Source organism: Takifugu flavidus, chromosome 2 (genome assembly GCF_003711565.1).
Source record: "Takifugu flavidus isolate HTHZ2018 chromosome 2, ASM371156v2, whole genome shotgun sequence".
NCBI lineage: Eukaryota > Metazoa > Chordata > Actinopteri > Tetraodontiformes > Tetraodontidae > Takifugu > Takifugu flavidus.
Window position 1 is genome coordinate 10,594,375 of NC_079521.1, and position 16,361 is coordinate 10,610,735.

Genomic DNA, 16,361 nt, shown 5'->3' on the forward strand with positions numbered 1-16,361 from the left:
AGATTATTCATTTATACGTTTATTTTAAAAATGTGCATAAAAGTGGAAAAGCGGGTGCCACTAAATGAGAATGGAGACAGCCATCAGGTACTGAAATGGGTTTGAAGATAAACCTTTTGAATTTTGAGTTTGTCTTGAGTTTTTTGCAATTCTGATACCAAAATAACCTTCCCTTTCGGACCAGTACATACAATTTTACTCAAATGAATTTTGTGAGGATGGCAGAAATTCATTGTAAGTTGTAGCTGCTTTTATGTAGCTGCAAAATCTGTCTGCAAAACCCCGAGTGCACATTATCAAACTCCCTCACCCGGCAACAGGAAGAAACCTTGATAACAGATTATTAATTCAAACCTGGAAAGGGTTTACCTCAGCGTGCAGTACATACACGTGCCCATGCAGCGTAGATTACACGTCTGCCTCGGGCGCTTTTGCTGTCATTGTGCTGCGGGGGCAAAGTGAAGAGACGGGAGGATGCAGATAACCTTCAATCCACAGATGGGTGCGGGGAACATCTGGAAACTGACAGAATAACAGATTGACACCTTGGGTTAATTTTAGCCTGCTGCTCACACTTTCTGTGTGGGGGAAAAGTAACAAAATAAACAAGCATCATTCTAAGCAGCACATTTACATTTGCATCGCTGACAACAGGCCCTCTTTGGGCTCCTGCACGAAGGAAAATGTAATCTGAATTTGTAGGTTTTGTCATGTCTGCACGTAGACTTTAAGTCCTCAGGTAATGTGGTGTTTTATGGCAGCCTGGCTTCACATGAGAGACTCACATAAATGAAAACCTCCTTTCCTCTAATAGAGTGCTGTTAGCCTCGCTGCTGGGCCATTGTCTTGCCATTAGTTTAACATCCTGAAAGAACACCAGTGGGTGAGTTTACTCATCCTGTGTGTTTGCCGGTCCTACTTCAGGCCACAGACTGTATTATTTTCTGCATTGGCTCACAAAGTGGAAACCTGTGGTTTTCCGTTGTTTGTAGCCCACCTACATTGTGTTTCAGCTCAGATCAACCAGCCAGAGAGGCTGTTTTTAATCACCAGATGAGAAAATGTGCGGGGGTGAAATGCAGATTGTAAGTGAAATGCTATCTCAGAATTGTCCTCCGCATTCAGCTTGTTCCTTCATTGGAATCGACCACCAGGAGTGTTCTTTTAAAACATGTGTCTATGGAAGATTCATCATATGAGCAGTGTTCCATCCATTAAATTTTTCAGTTGTTTTGGAAACTTTGTTGTTTCTAACTTCAGATCATCTTTGTTGTCCTGTGTTGACATTCGGTTGCATTTGGTCAATGATGGGATGAACTTGCTTGTTAAACGTGCCTTCAGATCCATCAGGACAGTCCTGTATACCACCCACATGCTAAAAGCTTCTGTGTGTGAGCCACAGGCTGGTTCTGCTTGTACCTGGGGGGGACTACAAAGCCTTCCTCCTGCTGTTAGCTGCCCACATTTTATGAGTTTACTGCTGCACACTGCTGGGATCACTCCCCCTTTGTTGTGCATTCCTCGAGATTCCCACAGCTCCCTTCCTGAAATATGGCTATTGCACGTTGCACGGCAAATTAAGTGATGGAAAGTTGGATTTTGTGTAGCAATGCAGCAAAAAAGCAACCAACACAATTAGCCTAACTAACAATGGTTGATAGTGGAATTGATTTTATTTTCAATGTAACCATAAAACCAAATCCTGATAAGGAAAAACAAAACATGCATCATTAAGTAGAAGCAACTATGTGAAAAACCTTTTTGCCAGGTGAGATATTACATTGCTTTGAGTTGCATTTGAATGTTTTTGCAGAGTTTTACAATGTGGTCGAGATTTAAGATTAGACGTGGTCATGATGACAAAATTACAATGTACCGTTATTTCCGGACTATAGAGCACACCTGATTATAAGCCGCATAATCTAATTTTAGAAAGAAAATTAATTTTGTACTTATACAAGCCGCACCGGATTTTAAGCCGCAGGTATCCCACGTAGTAATATGAAAAATTAGATCGAAAACATTCAGTACCGGTATATGTTTTTATTACTATTACTATTATTAAGAGACGAGTCACTGACGAGTGACAGACAGGTAAGAAACAACAGCCACTCTTTGCACTTGTATGTTTATACAGAGACCTTAAATTCAAATTTTATCACGTCAGGATTTTTTAACTTTTAATTTAATCCGCTTAGCAACATAAACAAATATATTGTACCAGTAAATGCTTTTTTTTCTAACGTGTCTGTAGTGCAGCTACCTTGAAATATACGTTTGTATCAGCTACACACAAATTACGTTGTTTATGCTTTTTTACTCAAACAATGAACAATCTAAAACACCGATGGCCACCTCTAAAATCTTCTATTTTCATGGCGGTGGCGATTGCTTTTGCCTTCGTCTGATTTGTACAGCGGAAACACCGCGGCCGCCTGCTCTCTGTGTGTTCACCCAGTCTTCCAGAACATTTTCATGCTTGGGCCACCTGCGATGTTTACGTCTAAAAGCTTTTGTCGTCTTTTTGCTTTAGATCAGTTCTGCCAAGTGTCTGCCAAAATTACGTGCGGCAGCTCGATTTCCTTCTTCATCCGCCAGAGTGATCGCTTTTACCTTAAAAGTCGCATCATATGCTTTTCTTCTAGTATTTTCCATGTTGATGAGGGTTAGAAAAAATGACTGATTCACAATAGTTGTGATAGTGCGCCACGAAAAAAACATAAATAAGCCGCAGCTTAAAATAAGCCGCAGTGTTTAAAGTGTAGGAAAAAAGTAGCGGCTTATAGTCCGGAAATTACGGTAATTTAGTATGAGTTGGGCCAACCACAACGCTGACCACCTCCTCTGGTCCAAGTCCGGTTATGCCCAGAACTGGGAAAACCGTCAATATCTGTGCTTTTCTTCAGATTTGTGGTTTTGATTCGCTGCCCGGGAAACTGATGCATTCCTCTGTGCCTGAGCAATTCTCACTTGGACCATCTGTGTATGCATAAATGTATGTCTGCATTTATATAAACACACACGACCACGTCTGCGACACAGCTGAGGCCGGCAGCTGGTGTCTGTGACCGGCGTGTGCTCGTGTGTTGGGTAGCGAGGGGCTGCTGGCAGGCTCGCTGGCTGGAGAAGGCAGACGGGAGCAGCCTGGATTACAGGATCAGCGCCTGTGTCAGACAAACATTGGATTAGTGCTGTAATCTCGCCCTTAACGGGCCTCAGCCTTGAAACTGAGAAACTGCACCTCCTCTCACCCCACATCCAAGCACCCGCCTGGATTAGCCAGTCTCGTTAGGACCTCTGGCATCCCATAATGAGTCATGTCATTGAGCGGAGAGCAATGAATTTGCTTGTGGATGCTGAGGTGACAGCAAATGCAGCAGTGAGACTAATGAGACTTTCCTGGTTATGTTTAGACTTTAGATTACATTTATATTATGATTGGATCCATCACCAGAGGTTTCACTGAGCCTCCAGCACGCAACAAATCATATTAAAACGGGGAAGGAGCTGAAATCCCTTTTTATAATGATCAGTATCAGAGGTCGAAATCGTGCATTGAGTCTAGACCGGCTCAAATCATGAAGAACGGCCAACGTCTTTAAATTTGAAGCATAGAGGAGGCGGAAGCTTCTTTTTTGTCTGTTTCCGTCTGTTCTGAATGATTCTGTTGTCGCCTTATCATGGAGATCTTTGAGAGTCGTTTTTTAATCTCATACAGAGCAACTGCTGACGTCTGAGGACATTTTCAGCAACCTGCTTCAGGGAATTTGACCTTTTTTTATGCACTTTGTGGATGTGAGACCAGACTGAGCGAAACTCTGGTTCTGAGGTGCTGATCTGCACAGCCGAGATAGTGACCGACCTCTCAGCCTGGCTTCATTACACTGCCCGTTAGTGCACGGCGGTGGCGTCTCAAGGCTACAGACGAGATGTGACGATCCCATTTAAGGACCTCAGTGAGTATGGAGAGGATCAGCACTGGACAGGAAGATGGATGTGTAAATCAGGCTGCAGTTGACTCAGTCCTGCTGGTAGAGGTCTACGTTCCAATATATTTGATTCCAGACACTAAATGAAACGCAAAAAAGTAAAAAAATACAGGAGGGATATAAAGTGTAAAGGTCATTGTGTGAAATTAACTGAAATGATCCTTTTTTGAAATACATTTTGGATATTGGTTGAACTAAAACACCATCTAGAGGGTCGTTTAAGGTTAAACGCTGCAAAAATATTCCAGTATTTTGCTATTCTACTGTTGCGAAGGGCCCAATAGTCCACAGTATTTTTACCCAGGAAGCCTTGTCAAAATATGTGGTCTTGGTCTAGTTTCTCTGATGGATCTTTTTCAGGTACTTATTAAATATTTAAAGAGCAACATGTCAGATTTAACGGTTACATCTAGAATGCCATCAAAGCAGTTCTTTGTTGCCTCCCAGTCCTCAGAATGTTTTATTTTTGTATGTTTTCCCTCTGAAGTTTCTTTTTAGCCATCCAGTATTTGTTGTTCCTTCTGCACAGTAACTTCTCGGTGTTGGGGCCGCTGCCTCTCCAGTTGCCACAGAGATGGTTGCTAGGGTAACATACATTTGACAGCTGTTATTGCTTTATGTTCCCGTTGCTAGTGAGCTCCTGAGAGGGTGCGCGGTGGAAACCAGGATCAAATCATCAAGCTTTTTTTTTTTGGATCCAGCCAGAAGAATGAGGAACATCCTGGCTAATTGGGAAGGACTGGAGGGTAAACGCCACACTGCAGCATCGCCGGGCGGCCGACTGCACAGCCTTTAGAGCCTGTGTGATGGCTCTTTGTGGATTTGTGGTGGGCTAATGAAGGCTCCCTGAAGATTTACATGTGCAAGGTCATTTTTCTTTTCACGCAGGGGCCAGTGGGGCCCAGCTTTTCCACCCCCCCTGTTCATCCACCAGACTGCTGTTTGATAGGTTCTAACATGCTCATCAATCAGAGCGGTGGCCATTATGGCTTCCGCTCTGCTGGCGCACGGAACAAGCACAACGCCTCTTTGAACGCCATAATAGAACAACTGTTGGCCTGCCTTCATTTCTCAGTCTAATGAGACTGACGTCGGAGCCTGAAGCGAGCGCCGATGCCCATTATTCTCTTCTTGACCATCACTTCACGAATCAGCCACCTCACCTTTCTCACCTCCCCCCACCGAAAGGGTCTTTCCTGCCTCCCCAGTGGCACAGTGCAGATTCGCCACGCTACCTGGGCGCTAATCACACAGTTCTAATGCGGATACCTCGCTATTCACAGGGAACAGAGGCCGAGAGTCTGGAGAGCTAGTTGAGAGTCCTTTGTATGCCTCCTTTGTATCACGGACCACATCCAAGTCTATTATTCCCATTCCCGCCAAACAATGTGCCGTTGATTTCCCACCTGTAATCATCAAATAGGTATAATCGTTTGACGCTGAGCTTTTGTGCAGAAAATTTGTTACGCAATCAGACATTTTCCAGAAATGAAATCAATTAGCTGCTAATGAAGCCTCCAGCGGTCTCTTTTACCCACCACGCCCAGATTCCATTTAGAGAGCAGCGCTCACTCCCGAGTCTTCATGAAGCAATAAAGATCTCATTTAGACACGTTCAGGTGTGCAGCATGATGTGCACGTGTCAGTGCCATGAAACAATAGAGGGGAGGAGGAGGTAGAAAGGTAAAATCCTCTTAAGTCTGCCATCCTTAATTATCAGACATTGCGGCTGAATAAGGCCAAGCACGCGTCTAATTACTCGATGGAGCCTCTCGCTCTGGCAGAGGATCGCTCAGGAGGTGCTTCTCTTCAGGGGACTCAGATAACTTCTGCTCTAAATTGATTTAATCCCCCAAACGTCGTTACTGCAGGGATGCTTCTTTTTGTTTTGAAAGTCTAATTCCCTCTTTAATAGCACTGATAAACAGCTGCCGGCTGGTTACCCTTTATATCCGAGCAAAATGTGGAAATAATAACACCGCTCGCGTATCCCCATTAGAATCACAGCGCGAGATGTTGCTTTGAAATGTAAAACATCAAAGAGAAACTTGTTGCCTTGTTAAACTTGTGGAAGAGTCACAGAGAAGAAAATTACCCACCGAGGGGAGAGACGAAGCCCAGAGTGTTGTCAGGTTGAGGCCCGCAGTTCTGATAAAAGACTTTTTCTGCTTTTCCCCAAGTTTCTCAGGTGTTCCACCAAGATGACTTTGTCTGAAAGGAGATTTGGAAAGTTGAATTTACATGAATTATTAAATAATGTAATCAAATGGGTGGTAATCAGCGCGGCACAAACTTCTTTCCTTATCAGTATTTGTGCGCAGGATTATCTTGTGTCGTCGTCGTTAATATTCAACTCTGCACATCGGCGGCTCGGCAGGAAGCAGTGGCGTTCAAATCTGAGCGCTAAAGGTCAAAGTTCTCCTTTTCTGCCAACGATTGGTGGTTAAGGTTTGAATCTAAACTGGGAGATCACAGATGGGAGCGAAAAGGCGCTGCAGTCGTTCAGACCACAAATAGCGTTTTCTACACTTGTGCCGCTGAAAGGCTGAAGTTTGGTAAGAACCGCGCTCCTTTTCTCCTCTAATCCCTCTGTTTTTCCGGTCCGATGTGGTTGTGAAGCTGCTGCAGGAACACACTCGGGGGCTGCTTTTAATTCCAGAATAAGACAGCCTCTGTCCTGATGAGATTTAAGAAAGTGACCACCACTGTGGTGTTTAACTGGAGCTAATTTGAGTGTTTTGAATAGCATGTGTTTGGTTTTCTGCAGCAGAATGTCTGCTGTTACTGGACGGGCTTCTTGTGCCTCGCACAGGGTTTCATTCTGTTTCCAAGGGAGGCATTATCACCCGTGGGAACAGGAGAAATCCCTGGGGTGGGAGGGTCACTGTCATGTGAAAAGAGCAAGTGAGAAGCTAAAGCGATGGACAGTCTTTGAAGGCTTTGTCTTTTTGTGTCTTTCTGAATGGTGCAGTGAATGAAAGAGAAAGTTTTTTTTCTTTCCCCGGTCGGCTCTTAGTGGTTGTCTGGACTTCATGTGGGTGTTGTAACAAGCGAACCCCCCCCCCCCCCCCCCCCCCCCCTTGCCAAAGCTGAGAGGGAATACTGATGAAGGAAGTTATAAAAACAGAAAAGGAAATGAAAGTAAAGATGTGGGAATTGAATAAATGCATAATGCAGGAGAGATCACCTTGATCTCCGCACCTCAATATCTTTTTATGTGACGCTGATGCCTCCGATGTCCTGTCATAGCCAATAAGAGAGAGGGAGGTGGGCAGGAGCAGGGCAGGCGAGGCAGGGCAGCTAAATTTATCTACCTTCTGTCATTTCAGCTATAGAAGGTAGAAGAAGGAATAGCAATTATTGTCTGCACACTTTTACATGTTTTAGATCAGTTAAAGATATTTTTTGGTAGCCCTGCTGTGTGTCAGGAGGATCTGAAATCAGAGTTTACAAAACTGACATCAAACCCAAGGTGCTAAAAAATGCAGCTCTCGGTAGAGACGAGAAGTTATGCGGATTTGATGAAGCTTTCATATTTTTATAAACGACAAAGACATCAATGGACGTCAGGCAACAGAAACGAACGTGCTTTTATTCGCTCGAGACGGCCCCGAGTATCCTCCAGAGGATAAACGCTTGCATCTATTTCAGGATTTCTTTTTACCATCAGTGTCATGTAAAACGATCCAAAAGAGCCCTGAAATCCTGCAGTCTGTGCTGAGCACCGTCTCGGGGCTTGGACCATCGCACCGCCTTTGCTGGTCTGCTGGTTAGAGCGTCATTCAGCAGAATTCTAGCTCACTTTGCAAAGCTTTTACATCTTCTGCTGCACTTACACAGATGTAGTTTGCACATACTTTTGTGTTTGTGCCCCCCCACACACACACACGTGTTTAACTTTACCTTTTAGATTTACTGTTTTGATCTTCATCACTCTGCCCAGTAACTCCTGGAATGATCAAAGATGTCGTGATTCACAGTCGGGGAATTCTGCGTTCTTATTCCTGCAGACGAAGCTAATTGAACACCAAAGCTAATTTAATCAGAGCATTACCTGTGCCTGAAGGGGTTCTGATCCATCCTCTGTGCCCCCACACTGCCACCTCCCACCCTCCCACAGGCCAGAGGCTGTGTGTTTGCGTTTCTGCTGGCACCAGTCAGCTCATGTAGACCTTGTCCCATGTTGGCTGAAACAAGATATTCTCCCCTGCCAGCTGCCTCGATCGCTCTTTTGGAGGAATATCTCTTCAATTTTAGCGTTGCTTCAGGTTCAAAGTCTGTGTGATCTCAAATTTAAATTAGGACCCCCTCCCAAGCTCCACATTTCAGTCCCATTCGCCACGTTCTGGGTGCCTGACTGGGACCCCTGGCAATGGTTTTTTTAAAAGAATCTGCATGCGAGACAACTTCAAAGGTGACAGCGTGGGATGTGATACAAGGCGCGTACGAGGACGGACGGGTTCAGGGGAGAGTCGAAAAAGTGAAAGTGGGGGTCGGGGATAAGCTCCCAGGTGACTTAAAACTGTACAAATGGATACACATGAATTCTGTCTGGTTTCACTCTTTGTCCCCGAGTGTCTTCAGCTTTCTTCTGGTTGCTCTGTTTCATCATCTCTCTCATGTCCTCTGTAAGTCACATTTGATCTTTCCAGTAAAGGGAATGGCGCCCTTTTATCTTTCCCAGCTTCCTTTTCCCATTTTGCTCCACGTGCCTCCTTCATCCTGATGTGCAGTCAGCCTGGTAATCCCTGCGTAACCCCAACCTATCTCCTCACTGAGACAGGAACATCCCCTGTAGTGTGCACGACCAATAATGGACAGACTCTCTTGTTTTTATTCCTTTTTCCTTTCCCTCCATCACAAGTCAAAAGCTCTGGTCCACTTTGTGGGCTCAGGCAGCGGGGAGCCTGGAACAGCCTTGGGGAAGCTGATTTCACTTCCTGGAATGAACTCTGGTGCAACCACCGTCCACCGCTCATCCATCACGCCGCTTTTATCTTTCTCTCACGTCGTGTCTCTCGTGCGCGAATTCTCTCTATTTTTGTTTCCTGCTAACGTCAGTAGGATTTTCACCTCACATGAATCAGTTTTGATTTTCTTTTTTTCATCATTATTATTATTTCTGCCCCCCCCCACTTTAAAAACTCAGTGAAAGGGAGTTAGAATTGGTTTCTTACTCAACATTTTGCAAACCGATCAAAAGTCAAAGAGCCCTCGTACAAAACACGAGTCTTTTCTTTACTATATGCAGATTCACAGATATAGTAAGGAAAGAACATCTCTGAAAAAGTACCCCCCATCCCCCCTGAATCTGACATGAACAGTGTTACCTTTTTCAGAGATATTACAACATATTTATGCACAATACCCAGAAGCACATCTGCGGCCATTATTCTCTGTTTTCATCACCCTTTGAAACTGTAATGTCTCAGAAATGGGGGAGTGTTTTGCTCCACGGGGGCCTGCTGCTCCTGGAGGAGTAAACCTGTCCACTCCAAGTCCTGCAGCAGTTGCTACCAGCAGTCGACACTGGTGATCACCCAGTATAAGATCCAGTCACAGAGAGAGAACCCCCCATCTTTCAGAGCTGTGGCTGGTTCCATTTGGCCTCCCCGTCAGCATCTGTAACCCTATAATAACATCGCTGCGGCGGCTCCTTGCTACCATCATTAGCATTGTTCCGTGACCAAAAACCTCCTGCTAGCATAAGACTGTGAATAATTCCTCTCTCAGATTTTGTGTTTTCTGCTGCTCCTGCAGCGTGGTGACAGTCTGCGTCTCAGAGCAGAGGGAATACTACTGCCAAGGAGGCTTTTTAATAAATCCTCAATATGTCCACAGTGCCCCGTCTCTATGGAAACGGAGGCTTTCTTTGTGTTTTTCGCAGCTTTGTCTTGTGTTGTGCGTTCTTAATAACCCTGTGACAGTGTTTGGGGCTTTCTTTTGTACAGTTTAATTCTGTTTGCACTCTCTGCTGATAGTAAATCTCTTTAAACCCACATTTTGCCATGTTGGTAAAGAAAAACCACAGATCTGATGGGGATTATTATCCTCTTTTCTTCAATCATATCTCTTCAGGATCAATATTTGTTCAGAAAACCTAATTTTACTGTTATCCTTTATTATTCTGTTGTTTTTTTTGTTATTGTTTATTATTGCTAAGGGTTAGAATTAACATCAGTTCACCGTTTCCAATTTGTTTCGGGCAAATTTAAACTTCCTGCCCTGTGCAGTCGTGTAAAGTAAGGTCATGTCTGGTTGACCCTTTCAGCCACAGGAAGGAGGCTGGAGGCTAATTGGGCTCTGTGTGTTGTTTCTAACACACACACGTGTTGGGCAGCATGTGTAGCTGTGTTTGTGTGCTTTTGTGTGGCTCATTGTGAAAAGTGTGCAGCTGCGACGTAATTCTGTGAGCCGTCCTGGATGAACAGAAGTCACTGATGGCTGTTTGAGTTCATACCGCTACTGTTTTCTCAGGTTATCTCTGTGTGTCTTAGTTCTAATTTATTCGTCATTATGTTTTTTAACTTTAGCAGCATACATAATGTCAATAATATGTCAATAATAAGACAAAATAATTCCTATATTATATTTAAATGGGCTAAAATCAACAATGTCCCACTTTTAATGTTATCTGATATGTTTCATTTTTCATCTCAGCTGCTATTTCTACCTCGTTTAACAATTTTCTAGCTAAAAATAAGGTTGTTACTGTAATCATAGAGACAAAACTAATGTGAGAAAGCTGTCAGTGCTTGCACGCTCTGGTGTTTTTGCACCCATTATTTGGACGATCTCTTCATCAGGTCCTGAAACAGGCGACGTTTGTGAGGCGTTTGTTTTTCAGGCACTTCAGATTCTGTAAGATTACCATCCTGATGTTTCTGAGGTGAAGACATTGACAGTTTGCAGCAGTGATGGAATCAGACTTTAAAGTCTAATGTGGTAATTCGTGAAGCTTCCTGGACACACAGCTTGGGTTCTTTTCATGCTGACTTTAACTCCCATTGTCCACAACGGAACCATCTCATTCAAACTCGCTGTGATGATCAGCAAGCAGGGCTCCTCGCCAGGCACAAAATAAGGATTGCTGCTGAGTTCGCAGCTTCCCGCATGCTAACACCTTTAGCATGTGCGTGGGAGGATAAATGATGATGGAGGGGGTAAGAACAAGACTAATTGGCGAATGACTTCTGCTGGAGAAGGCTCCACCCAAGGTGACTCCTCAGCATGCTGCTGCTGTCAGGGTCCAGGTGATTTATAACTCCTTTAGGGCAAGGGGTGGGGGGTTGGGGGTGCAGATGCTCCTGGCCTGGAGGGTCTGCCAGCTCAAGTCCTCTTGCAATGGCAGCGGCAGCAGTGATGGAGATCCCACTGACAGCTCCCTGGAGAGCACTACTGTCATCAGGGCGCAGCTAAAGCGCATCACATGCAGCTAATCGCTGCTTTATGAGCAGCTGACACTTAGCCTCGGCTCTATAGGAAAATTCTTTATCTCTGTAAACGTTCCTTTGATTCGGAACCCATCGGGGCTCTTTCTTTATAAGCCACTCAGATACTGTATTAGTGACAGTGGAGATTTTTGTGCCTCTCTGTCTCTGAGAGGTTTGGAGTTGTCGCCACCTTGGACAGAATGACAAGTGATGCTATTAAACAGCGCTTGTCACTGTTCCAGAATAGCTTCTCCAGCGCAGGGTCAAATTCAGAAGACAGCTTACGTCACCGCTTTCTCCGCCCCAGGAGGGGGGGACGTTGGCTGATATCAAAAGTCAGCCAAGTTTATTTGGAGGCTGGTGCAGAGCTGCTCACTGTGCAGGTTACATTCCGCGTGAGCAAGCACATTTGCGGCGTGACCTTGGATGAAATTGTCTGCCTCTCCGCCCGGGTACCTGTTGGGTCGGCGCCTCCCCCGTTGTTCATGGTCTCCTGTCGCTCCGTCAGCCGAGCGGGTTTGCTTTGATTGGTTGGTGCCACGAATGCCACCGTGACATTAATGTTGCTTAACGTCAGAGACTTTGGCCGTGGTGGCGTGCGCTCGATGGACCCGTGACTCAGACGTGCATTATCCCAGCGTGGCACGCACAAGCGCAGGCATCAGACTTGATGGTGATTCAAGTAGCAGGAAACGGTAACAAGTGTCTTTGTATGTAAAGGTCAAGTGTGACTGTGCCCCAGTGACTGTTCTTACATGATGGATGTGACTGTTTGAGCCAGTGAAGAGGAGTCAGGCCTCGACTTTACATTTCACACGATGTGGTTTTATTGGTTTGTAAAAGAAACCCGACAGCTACAGGTCGGATTTTCTCTCGCCGCTTTTTTAAATTGATGTTAACTTTTGACGTGCGTAATCATATTTACAAGAACAAACACATTACGAAGCTTTTAATGAGGCCTTTATGGGTAGAACAGTTAGGTATTGAGATCCGTGTTGTTGTGGACTGAGGCAAAATGACAAAGGTAAATATTTGGCGTGCTGTGTCAGTATGAAATACGAGTCGGGCAGTAACGGAGGGACACGGAGGAGAGCAGAGCTCCGCAGTGACGATGGATCTGATGTGGAGGTGTCAGCAGAGAGAAGACATTACCGCCTCGCTCTGCTCCGTCTGCATTCACTCAGCCGTCACTCGGCTCCTGCCCACATCTATGACGGATGCCGAAGATGGCGATGCAGGTGGTGATACGGGGGGGCTGATGATGACGGTGATAGTGGTGATAATGCCCTTTTTTTGTTTTGCTGGTGCCGTGTAGCCAAACTCCATTTCCCATTCATCACACCTCTCCTCCACCTCTCCTGCCGTGGCCCCTACGGGTGCACCACCACAACTGCCGGGGTGACCTTATCTGTCCTCATTATGTCCACATCATTAGACATGCGTGTTCTTGTAGCTCTCACATTTAATAATAGTAAACTAGGACAGAGTATCTCCGTGGTTTTGACGGTGGGTCCTTTGTGGAGTTTTCCCATCTTTTTCTGGGTCTGGTTCTTCAAACCTCCACCCTGCATTAGCTCCCTTTGCTTCCTATCTGGCTCGGGAGGGTCATCCATCCGGGGTCACAGACTCGTGTGGAGCCCCCGCCTAAAATTTATTAGCTCCTCTTGTCCTCTTGGGACCCAGAAAGGCCACAGAATCCATTCTGTTCATTAATGGCTGGTCGTCTATTAGCAGCCCGGGAGCACCAGAGAGAACACGGAGTCGGAGAGGGCTGCCCTGTCAGCTGGAGAAATGGAATTTTGTCTGGATGAATCATTGGACCGTTCAGCAGGAATGGGCGAAGAATAGAATGTCTTGTCACCGCGGGCAGCTCGAGCGAATCAAGGGAAGAAGTCTGGAAGGCAGCGTCCGTTTTGGCGCTCCCTGTCACAACGGGAATAAAGGAATCCCGGCAGAAAGCGGGAAAAGACATGAATTGGTAAAATGTGATTAAGTTCTTACCCCCCGTAACTAGATTAAAAAAATGTGCTCATGGAGGTTTTCCCCTATAAGGCACAAAAAGAAGGGAGAATTGGAAGTGGTAATTTCATGTAATCTCATTTGGGGTGGAAGGGACGCTCCGAGGAAATCCTCGCTGCAGAGACAGAAGGCAGAAAGAGAAAGAACTGCAGCAGTTAAAGGGGCGACTGCTGCATGGTGTTATCATGTAGGAGTTCTCCTGTTGGCAATCAATAATAATACCAAATATTCATTTTCCTGGAATCCAAACTTGTGATTTGCACCGTTGTGGTGACGCGACGCTCATGTATGTGCACGGAGTGGAAGATGTGACTTCCCAGTTCCCATCCTCCAGTTGGGTCTTTTGTTGGTGACGGCTGATGTCGGCTGAATTATTCATGACGGCTGGATGGCTGCAGCCGTGCACGGTTGAAGGACAGGAGGGGAGGGGCGGAAGGAGGTGAAGATTACGAAATAGAGTGAATGGGATTGATAAAGGTTAAAGAAAACGAGAGGAAGGATTGAAAGCCAGGGCTGCAGAGAGGAGACTCCTGAGAGGGGGGCTTTAGTTCTGGGCTCAGAGGATGGAGCTCTGCTGCCCATCCAGGAAGCTGCTCCTCAGGAAGGCTGAGAGCGGCCCGGAGCATGATGGGACAAGAAGATAACTGCATCTGTAGGTCTATTGGGTAACTATAGCTGCCACCTCCCGGCGACGCACAGTTTGATAAACTGATTTATTTGAACTTGGTAACATTCATTAATGCGCAAGAGTAAGTCAGGTGTTTGCGGGGGTGCGGAGGTGTCATTGGGCAGCTGTAGGCAGATGGTGGAGGAGGGAGGTGTGTGTAGAGGCATGTCAACAGCTTGAGCCAGCTGATACCTTTCAGGTGATTTCAGCAGCGGTGAGACTGTGTCAAACCTGGCAACCGACAGGCTGCGGGTGAGCCGCGCCTGTCGTGTCAGGGGTGAAGTCAGGGGTGTTGAATCATCCTGTAAAAACACGAGATGCAGCGAATCTGCAGTCACCTTCAGAGCTGATGGTCTGAGAGAAGATGCACTGTGGAGGAGAAAAACAATGAGGGAATAAAAACACGAGGAGAAGAAAGTAATGAAATAAGGTGGAGGTGATTCATTGGTGGTGTTTGATCCACACGGGTGAAAAAAGGCAATAAGAAGCTTTAATGATTAACAGTAATTTTTGGTGGCTGATTGTGAAGTGCTATAAAACTTAATTATGCCTCTATATGTGCTTGTTCTGCCAGCCTGAGGCTCTGGAAGGCCATGTTTGGTCTCATTAGATCCCAGCTCTTATAGCTTTTTTATTCCCAGGGGTGGAACAGCAGCAGAGTGTTTAACCTGCTGCTGCTTTATCCCCACAATCCTTTCTGCCGCTGTTCTTCAAACACTCCACCAGCAGCAGAGACAATCAACAGCATCAATACCAAATGATTTATTCCCTGTTGCTTTAAAGACATATTGAGGAGTGTTCTTCAGGCAGAATATTTTTTTATTGTGTTTACTTAGCACCCGTGGTAACCAGATAGCTTGTGTTTGTAGAAGTGATAATCCAACAGTTTATGTCTAATCAGGATTAAAACCCACCTGCAACACCCTCTGAGTTGCTGTATTTGGATGTTGATATTTACACATGCTGAATCATCTCTGACCACCACACGTGGTATAGCTGACTGCATCAAATCCATCTCCTCTCTGACTAGAAATCACAGCAACGGATGGTAACTAGGGAGGTCGATTAAAGCGTCGCTACATAGATTGCACTCTCCCATCAGGTTTCCACGACTACCTTGACCCCCTCTCTGTCTCCATCCCCTCCCCTGACCCTCCCCCCCACTGCGCTCTGTGTTTCCCCTGCTCATCCATGCATGCTGGTACTAAAACATCAGCGGGGCATTTTAATTGGCTCTGTACTGCACGAAGGAAACTTGTCTATGCGAACGCTGACATGAGTGGCAGAGGGGGGCAGCGGCCTCGGAGGTGTGTGCGCGTCCGTGTGTGTGTGGGAGAGAGAGAAAACGAGGTAATGGGCTTTTTGAACAACTGGAAGCTCTTTTCATTTGTTGTTTTTCCCACAGACCCTCTAATGGATGCAGCTTTTGTATCCTGCCTTTTTTCAATAACCTCTCCATGTTGCCCACTTCCCCACACAGAAACAGACCCTTCATCCTATGCCCGTGTGTGTGTGTGTGTGTGTGTGTGTGTGCGCGCGGTGCAGCAGGGATGCTAATATCGTGGGGATGTCTTGGGAGGGGGCCTGGGTTTACACCCTCTTTCCTCGCTACATTATTTATCCATTTTTACTGCACGCCATTACTGCTGTCTTTTCTGCTGATGATGCTGCACAGAGAAGAGATGAAAACATCTGTCCTTCATTAAAGGCACGTTTATACTTCAGTGATATTACTTTAAAGTCATATAAGCTTCTGTGCTACTTGCTTCTGCCTGGATGGTCATAAAGATGGACAACATTATTATATTTTTCTTTTAAATCATCCATTGAAAGCAAACTCCAGCGGGTCAAACCCCGGTTCTCCGTAACCTCTTTACCCCCACCTAGTGGTGGTTCATATTTGGCACATACGGTACTTTTGGCTGTTGCAAATGCATGTTGCAGATGCAAATCAAATTCTTTGTCTGATGGGTGAAATGTGGCGTGGAAAGACACCTTAGCGGCCGCACATGAACATATTAGATTTCCAATGGAGATGAAGCCATCACGAATAATAGCTGAAATAATATCTATGAATTGTGGGTTTGGAGTTCCTGCATGGATCAGTTTTGTGTTTCCAGCTCAGTGGGGAACATTTACTGCTGCAGATGATGTTATAGCGACATGTGTGAGCTGAGCCGTTGAGTCTGTTTTCACTGAGAACGTGACAGAGACGAGCGTGACTCAGTCACAGTTAATCCTTTTTCTGCAGAT

The 16,361-nt window shown here is 45.6% G+C and overlaps 1 long non-coding RNA gene across 2 annotated transcripts; it reads right to left on the reverse strand.

Annotated features, from left to right (window-relative positions):
• Positions 1-1,677: 1,677 nt before the first annotated feature.
• LOC130513698 (uncharacterized) lies at positions 1,678-6,964 on the reverse strand. Of its 2 annotated transcripts, XR_008946806.1 has the most exons (4): positions 6,089-6,964; positions 3,863-4,068; positions 3,252-3,356; positions 1,678-3,164 (listed from the first exon to the last, which is right to left on the reverse strand). It is a non-coding gene; the product is annotated as an uncharacterized LOC130513698 (long non-coding RNA). The 2 variants fall into 2 exon arrangements; XR_008946805.1 differs by having other exon boundaries at positions 1,678-3,356.
• Between the last annotated feature and the right edge of the window lie 9,397 nt (positions 6,965-16,361).